Below are 8,985 nucleotides of genomic sequence, written 5' to 3'. Positions count from 1 at the left end.
TTGACAGACAATAGCCTATGGTTCTGCACCCAGGAACTGAACCCGGGCTGCCGAAGTGGAGCATGCCAAACTTTAACTACTAAGCCATCAGGGATGGCTTCCATTTTTTTCTGATACCTCATGATGGAATGAAAAAGATCTGTGCTACAATTCAGAACACCTAAATTTTATTGCCATCTTTTCCATTTGCCTAAAGCATAACCTTAACCATGATCCTATTTCGTGGACCCTCTCTGAGAGATGTTAGCTCAGGGCCAGTCTTCCTCACCAAAGAAAAAGAAAGAGGGAATCTACTATTGACTTTGAAAGTTGGATAAGTAATCCCCTTTTGACTGTCAAATAAAGCCTTAAAGTAAAAAAGACAAATAAGTGTTAATGTTCTTAATAAACAAAGAAATTTTCAACTTGTGACAACAAAGACCACAAACACATTAGAAAATTGGGCAAAAGACATGAACAGTTCACACACACAGACACACAAAAATGTACAAACAGCCTTTAAACATATGAAAAGATACTCAACTTAGAGTAAGAGACATGCAGATTAAAACTACATTGCTGCAGCTGTAGGGAAAACATGAAAAGATACTCAACTTAGAGTAAGAGACATGCAGATTAAAACTACATTGCTGCAGCTGTAGGGAACAGATGCTCGTTCATCACTGGTGGGAGTACAAAATGGTATAGTCCCTCTAGAGGGGAATTCAGCAATATTTAACAACAAAAAAAGACATTTTCTCTTAGGCCCAGCAAACCTGCTTCTAGGAATTTATTCTGAAGATACACTTCCAGTAATATGAAAAAAATACTTGCATGTACACCAGGTTATTTATTGCAGTATTATTTGTAATAGTATAATATTGGGAACAACTTAAATGCCATCCATAGATTGGCTGAGTAAACTATAATATGTAAAATACTATAGATAATAATTAGAAAAATCTCCATGAACTGATGAGTGATGTTTCACAATATATTGTTGAATAAGCAAAATATATCAAGGTAATTCACATCATCAGATTAAGGAGAAAAATCTCATAATCTCCATAGATGCAGAAAAATTTTTAAATTACGTTCTAAATCTAAACTTGAGTTTAAAAAGTTCCAGCAGACTGAGAATGGAACACTTCTCTAAGTGTTCTCTAAGGGACACTTCAAGCCCAAATCATGTTTCATGGTAAAATCATAGCTTTTCAAATCAAGAATAAGACAAGAGTACCTACTATTACCTCTTTTCATCGACATTGTTCTAGAAGTCCTAACCAGTGCACTAGGACAAGAAAAAGAAATAAAAGATAAAAAATAGGGAAAGAAAAGCCCCTCTCTTTGTTTGCAAATGTTATGAATACGTATATAGAAGGTGCAAAAGAACCTACAGGTAAGTAGTTAGGATTGATAAGAAAGTTTAGCATAGTTCCTGAATATGAAATCTGTACATAAGAATTGATTGTGGCTATAAGCAACCAACAATTGCTTAGAAAATGAAATATTATAACATTTATAATGGTATCCCAAAATATCAAGTACCTAGTAATAAATCCAACGAAAGAAGTCTAAGATCTTTGTGAAGAAAATAAGACTTTACCAAGAGAAATTAAGAAATCTTTAATAAATGTAGAGCTATATTCCAGTTCATGGATTGGGAAAAGCAGTTTGTAAAGATGTGACTATTTAAAATTGATCTGAATTTCACAGCAATTCCAACAGGTTTTTTTGTTTTTTTTAAAGAACTTGACAGTTGTTTTTATAATTCACATAGAAATGCCAAGGGCCAAAAGTGATTAAGACTCTTGAAGAATAATGTCAAGGTGGGAGAATTTGCTTTACCAAATGTCAAGACTTTTATAAAGCTATGATAATTAAGACACAGTGGTAGTGGTGCAAAGATGATAAACAGTCCAGTGAGACAGAATGGAGAGCCCAGAAACTGACCTACACTTGCTTCATGATTGAGGTGGCACTGCAGGTCAATGGGGGAAATGACAGTCTTTGAAATAAGTCATGCTGGGACAATTGAGTGTCCATGTGGAATAGAATGAGATTGGGCTCCTACCACACACCAGACAAAAATTAATTCTAGGTGGATTATAGAATTAAATGTGGATGGCAGAACAATAAAGCTCTTACAGGATAAAATACATTCATGACCTTGGAGTGGGGGAAAAATTTCTTGACTAGGACACAGAAAGCACTGATTATAAAGGAATTCCAAGATTTAAAAATTTGAATATATTAACATTCAGAATTTTTCATAATTGGACGATGCCATTAACAGAGAAAAGGCATTCTAAACATGCATAACTCATCTTTGGTGTTAGAAGTCAAAAATAATTGTTACCTCTTAGGAGAGAGAGTGATTGGGTGTTTGGGGGCACCAGGAGGGCTCCTAGGATGCTCCTGATGTCTTTCCTGGATCTGGGGCTTGTTACACAGGTGTGTTCACTTTGTAAAAATTCATTAAGCTGTATTTAGAATTTGTACACTTTTTAATATGTATGTTACCCTTCAACATAAAGGTTTTTTTTAAAAAAGGAAAGCCACTGAGAAGCTATTTGCAAAATGTGTATCCAACAAAAAGCTGATATCAAAATATTAGACAACTCCTACAAATAAATAAGAAAAAGATGAACATTCCAGGAGAAAAAGGGGCAAAATAATTGAACAGACATTTCGGGAAAGAGGAAATCCAAATGCTGATTCTAAAATGAGAAGGTTCTGACCTTGTTAATCATTGGAGAAATGCACATTAAAGCTAGACCAACATTTCTCCACACCTACATTGGCTAAAAAGAAGAATCTGACAGTTCCAAGTGTCATGGAGGATGTGGAGCATGGGAATTGTGCTAGGAGTAGAAATTGGCACAACCACGTTGAAAAACAGTTTGTCATACATAGTAAACATAAAGGTTATATATCATGTGACTCAGTAACTCCTCTCTTTTGGAAATATGTGCTTTTGTGCACAAGAGTATGTATACAAGAATGTTTATAGCAGCATTGTTAACAATTTCCAGAAACTTGAAGCAGCTCAAATGCCCATCAACAGAAGAATTGATGCATAAACTATGGTATATTTATACAACCTGCATACTATTTACAGACACAATAGAATCATAAAAGTGAACAAATTACAGCTCCTGGAAACAGCTTGGATAAATCTAAAGTTCAAAACCAGGCAAAACATTATTATACAGGGATGCTTTTTAGTAATTACTTTAAAAGCCAGTATAGTGGGAGGGATTAGGAAGAGCATTGGGTGGGGATAGGAGGAAGCTCCCTGGGTAATGGTTTATTTTTTGACCCAAGTGGTGGTTACATGGCTGTTTGCTTTCCAGGTTTTCATTAAGCTGTACACTTGTTTTTTATTTGCTTTTCTGAATATGTGTTAGATTTCACCGTTACAAATTTTTTGAAAATAGTTTGACAGTGGGTGCAGTAAGAGACCTTTTATCTTTAATATAAGAAAACTTTTGAATATGAAAATGTGTTAGAGTATGGCAATATGTAACAGACCTATTTCATGTGAAAAAGTAATGTCATAATCTTACTTTTTTTGTTTTTCTATTTATTTTTATTTTATTGAGGTCATAATAGTTTATAACATTGTGAAATTTCAGTTGTATGTTATCATTTGTCACCACATAAATGCACCCCTTTAACTCTTATGCCGACCCCCCAACCCCCTTCCCCTCTGGTAACTACTAATCTGTTCACTTTGTCCATGCATTTTTTTATCTTCCACATATGAGTGAAATCATATGGTGTTTGTCTTTCTCTCTCTGGCTTATTTCACTTGACATGATACCATCAAGATCCATCCATGTTGTTGCAAATGGGACGATTTTGTCTTTTTATGGCTGAGCAGTATTCCGTTGTCTATATATACCACATCTTCTTTATCCAATCATTGGTAGATGGGCACTTGCGTTGCTTCCACATCTTGGCGATTGTGAATAATGCTGCAATGAACATAGGGTGCATAAGTCTCTTTGAATTGTTGATTCCAAGTTCTTTGGATAAATACCCAGTAGTGGGATAGCTGGGTCATATGGTATTTCTATTTTTAATTTTTTGAGGAATCTCCATACTGTTTTCCATAGTGGCTACAGCAGTTTGCATTCCCACCAGCAGTAGATGAGGGTTCCCGTTTGTCTACATCCTCTCCATCATTTGCTATTTTTTGTCTTGGTGATTATAGCCGTTCTGATGGGTGTAAGGTGATATCTTAGTGTAGTTCTGATTTGTATTTCCTTGATGATTAGCAATGTTGAACATCTTTTCATATGCCTGTTGGCCATCTGTATATCTTCTTTGGAAAAATATCTGTTCATGTCCTCTGCCAAATTTTTGATTGGATTGTTTGGTTTTTTGTTGTTGTGTTGTTTGAGTTCTTTATATATTTTCGAGATAACCCCTTGTTGGATATATGATTTGCAAATATTTTCTCCCAGTTGCCGTGTTGTCTTTTGTTTTGTTCCTGGTTTCCTTTGGCTTGCAGAAGCTCCTTAGTCTGATGAAGTCCCATTTTTTAATTTTTTCTTTTGTTTCCCTTGCCCAAGTAGATGTGGTATTTGAAAAGATCCTTCTAAGACCAATGTCAAGGAGTGTACTGCCTATATTTTCTTCTAGGAGTTTTGTGGTTTTGCATCTTACCATGAAGTCTTTTAATCCATTTTTTGTTCATTTTTGTGTATGGCAAAAGATAATGGTCTACTTTCCTTCTTTTGCATGTGGCTGTCCAGTTTTCCCAGCACCATTTATTGAAGAGACTTTCCTTTCTCCATTGTATGTTCTTGGCTGCTTTGTCAAAGATTAGGTGTCCATGATGTGTGGTTTTATTTCTCGGCTTTCACTTCTGTTCCATTGATCTGTGTGTCTGTTTTTGCACCAGTACCATGCTGTTTTGATTACTATAAGAGAATTCAGTCCATTTACATTTAGAGAGAGTATTGATATGTGAGGGCTTAATGCTGCCATTTTATCACTTGTTTTCCAGTTGTTCTGAATTTCCCTTGTTTGTCATCCCATGTGTTTCAGACTGCCAATTCCATTTGGTGGCTCTCTGAAGTTTTTCTCAGTTTTCTCTTTATTTATCATTTATGTCTGTGTTCTGATTTTTCATTTAGTGGTTACTGTGAAGTTTGTATAAAAGATCTCTTAGATGACATAGTCTGTTTTTGATAGCCTCTTATTTCCTTAGTCTAAGCAGGTTCCATCCCTTTCCTCTTCCCTATCTAGGTTATTGTTGTCACAGCCTATTCTGTTTTGTGTTGTGTTTGTGGTTAAGATGAAGTGATTATATTTATTCTTGATGTTTTTCTTCCCTTTATCTTTAATGTTATAATTAAGTTTTTGCTCTAGTTATAATTAAGTTTCTGTTCTGGTGGAGAGTTGCAATTTTCTGATTTTGTCTGCCTAATTATCTCTTTGCTCAAGGTTTTGTAAACCCTTTTTTTTCAGGTATGAGGGCTGCCTTGAGCATTTCTTGTTGGGGGAGGGGGTCTTGTGGCAATAAACTTGCTCAGCTTTTCTTCATCTGGGGAAGTTTTCATTTCTCCATCATATCTGAAGGATATTTTCACTAGATAGAGTATTCTTGGCTGAAGTTTTTTGTCTTTCAGAATTTTGAATATGTCATTCCACTCTCTCCTAGCCTGTAAGGTTTCTGCTGAGAAATCTGCTGAAAGGCTAATAGGGGTTCCTTTGTAGGTTATTTTCTTCTGCCTTGCTGCCCTTAGTATTTTTCCGTGTCATTTACTTTTGCCAGTTTTACTAATATATGCCTTGGAGGAGGTCTTTTTACACTGATTTAATTAGGAGTTCTATTAGCTTCTTTTACATGTAATTCTAGCTCCTTCCCCAGGTTTGGGAAATTCTCAGCTATTATTTCTTTGAACAAGCTCTCTGTTCCTTTCTCCCTCTCTTCTCCCTCTGGAATACCTCTGACCCTTATGTTGCATTTCCTAGTTCAGTGGGATATTTCTCAGAGAATTTCTTCATTTTTTTTTTAGTCTTAGTTCTCTCTCCTCCTCCATCTGAAGCATTTCTATATTTCTGTCCTCTATAATATCAGCTCTGTTATTTAAGGACTCCAGATTTTTCTTTATCTCATTCATTGTATTTTTCACTTCCAACATTTCTGATTGGTTTTTCTTTACAGTTTCAACCTCTTTTGTGAAGAAGTCTCTCCATTAATTAATTTTATTCCTGATTTCATTGAACTGTCTTTCTGAATTTTCTTGTAACTCATTGAGGCTTTTTTATGATAGCTATTTTGAATTCTCTGTCATTTAGATTGTAAATTTTTGTGCCTTCAGGATTGATTTCTGAGTGTTTGTCTTTTTCCTTCTGGTCTGCAGTATTAATATACCTCTTCATACTATTTGATGGGGTGGATTTGTGCCTTAACATAGTGATAGTATCTGGTCACAGATTCTACCTGCTGCCAGTGGAGGGGTCAGGAGCTGTGTATTGTGAGCCCACCATGATCCCTGCCAGCTGTGCCTGTCTGAGCCTAGGCTGCTCTTTGGGACTGCAGCAGCCCTGTGGGCTCTCCCACCTAATGGGAAAGTGATCACACGAGGGCTCAGGGTTGCCACCGCCTGCTCCCACAGTCCTGAAGCATGCTCCCATGGTCGGGGCCACAGCAGTACTATGGGTGTCCTCGGCAGCCAGGAAGTCATTTGCCCATGCGCGTCGATTTACCACTGCCTCCTCCTAGGTCTCAGTGGCCATTGTGTTTGGTGGGCTGGGCCTCCCCACTGGTCTGAGCCTGGGCCACTCCCTGGGACTGTGGCAGCACTCTGGTCTTTCCCACTGGATGGGAAAGTGATCATGTGGGGGCTCAGGGCAGCCATCACCTGTTTTGCAGTCCTGCTGAGGCATGCTCCCACCCTCAAGGCCATAGCGGTGCTACGGGTGCTCCATCTGGGAGAGCAGTTGCACACATGTACAGGGTTGCTGTGGGGTCGGCGAGTACTCACCTATCTCTACCACCTCCCTGGGGATAGTCCATCCACTTTCAGATGTATAGCTGTGTGGTTCTCTCTGGCATCCTGTGGTACTCTGTGGGTGTCTTCCATGAATCAATAAATGTCCATTTAGTTGTACTTTGGAGGGGGAGGGGTAAAGGGAACAGCTCACTCTGCCATATTCTGACGCCACTGATGTATAATCTTACTCTTGAAATGGCATTGAATACTGCTTTGAGTGTTCCATTTTGGTTTTCTACTTCTAACTTTTCATTAGCCAAAAATTTTCTTTAGCAAGTATCACCGTTAAGATTCTTGGATTTGTGTAGTAATTTTCCTCTCATAAAATTCACTCATTGTAAGTGTAAAACTTACACTTACATTTAAAAATGACTTTTGATAAATCTATAGTGTTGTATGTCTATCAATTTGATAGATCCAATATGAGAACATTTCTATTGCCCCCAAAATTCCCTCAATCCTCTTTGTGATCAGTTAATTACATTTTGAATGTAATAAGTTGTTGATTCATGTACTTCAAATACTTCATTATTAAAAGTATGATAACATATTGTTGGATAGAAACTTGAAGAATGTCAATCAAAGTCCTTTATAAATGTTAGGTTCTGTAGTTTGAGGTACTATAAACATATTAGATTACAATCAACTTTTGTTCACATCTGTTCTCCATAGACGATTTGACATAAATGAACAAATGTACAGCTGATTTCTTCCTTCATGTATTTTTCTCCTTGGGGAATGCTCTTGTGTTGTTCTGGGTGGTTTTTCAGTTTTAAAAAATTTGATATATGGAAAAAATTTCAAATATACAGTTGCTTTTGTAGTTTTATGTGGCATTCTCAGTAGGACTAATTTCTGAGAGAATAGATCATATAGAATAGGATGAAGAAAGGAGTGGGAAATTAGACTGTATAATTATTCAATTAAATATATAAATACTGCATTGTGATTTATTTCCTCTATCAGTAGTAACTAAGAGATTTGTTGATTCATTCTGGTATTAAATTTCTCAAACTTTAGGATAATATAACAGGTGTTTAAAAAGCTTTTTCTGTCTTTTCCACCACTTCATATTGAGGTATGAAGTATATTTTATATTTTAAATATATATGAGTATATGTGAAGTTATATATATTATATGAGTATATCATATACATTATTAATTACATGGTAATTAATTGGGCTTCCTGGAGTGGGTTGAATTTTTAACAAACTTGAATTAGTAATTCATGCTTTAGTGTTGACTATAAGGTATGGAAGTACAGATGTATCTTGAGTCGAATTAAATATTTCTGTGAAAAGAATAACATCAAGTGTTTGGGAGTTTTGGAAACGGAAATAATCCCTGGCTAGTTACTAAGTCACTTAAGAGCAAAGCTGTATCTTCTCTGTGTTGTTAAAATATTTACTCTGAAATTATTGGTGGAGCTCATTTTTATTGCAATTTCTCTGTTGCCATGTACTTTATTACCAAGGTTGCCATCAGAACCAGGAATGATGTTACTCACTATCAGAATTGAGAAAATCGGTCTGAAAGATGCCGGGCAGTGCATTGATCCCTATATTACAGTTAGTGTAAAGGGTAAATAACTGTGTCTACATTTCCCCCCTCTGGTGAATTGTATAATGTTGCTTCTCATTTGGGACATTTGGGGCAGGGAGTGAGGGGGGCTCTTGTATCTATGATGACTCATTTAGTTCATTCTACAATGAGGCAAAATCCCTGAGAAGAGGTAGTCCTTCCTTCCTACACATCTCTGAGAGATTTACTGAAAATGCTTTGCTGTTTATACCTTACCTTCACATTTGCTTCTGACTTTTTCTTTGTATATGTCTTTTTATTCTTAAAATTCCATCAGGCTGAGGCCAGCTCGGTGGCATAATGGTTAAGTTTGCACGCTCCACTTCAGTGGCTGGAGTTTGTGGGTTTGGATCCCTGGCCCGGACCTACACAGCACTCATCAAGCCATGCTGTGGCGGCATCCCACATCCA

Source organism: Equus przewalskii, chromosome 31, assembly GCF_037783145.1.
Source record: "Equus przewalskii isolate Varuska chromosome 31, EquPr2, whole genome shotgun sequence".
NCBI lineage: Eukaryota > Metazoa > Chordata > Mammalia > Perissodactyla > Equidae > Equus > Equus przewalskii.
This window is presented reverse-complemented; position numbering follows the sequence as displayed.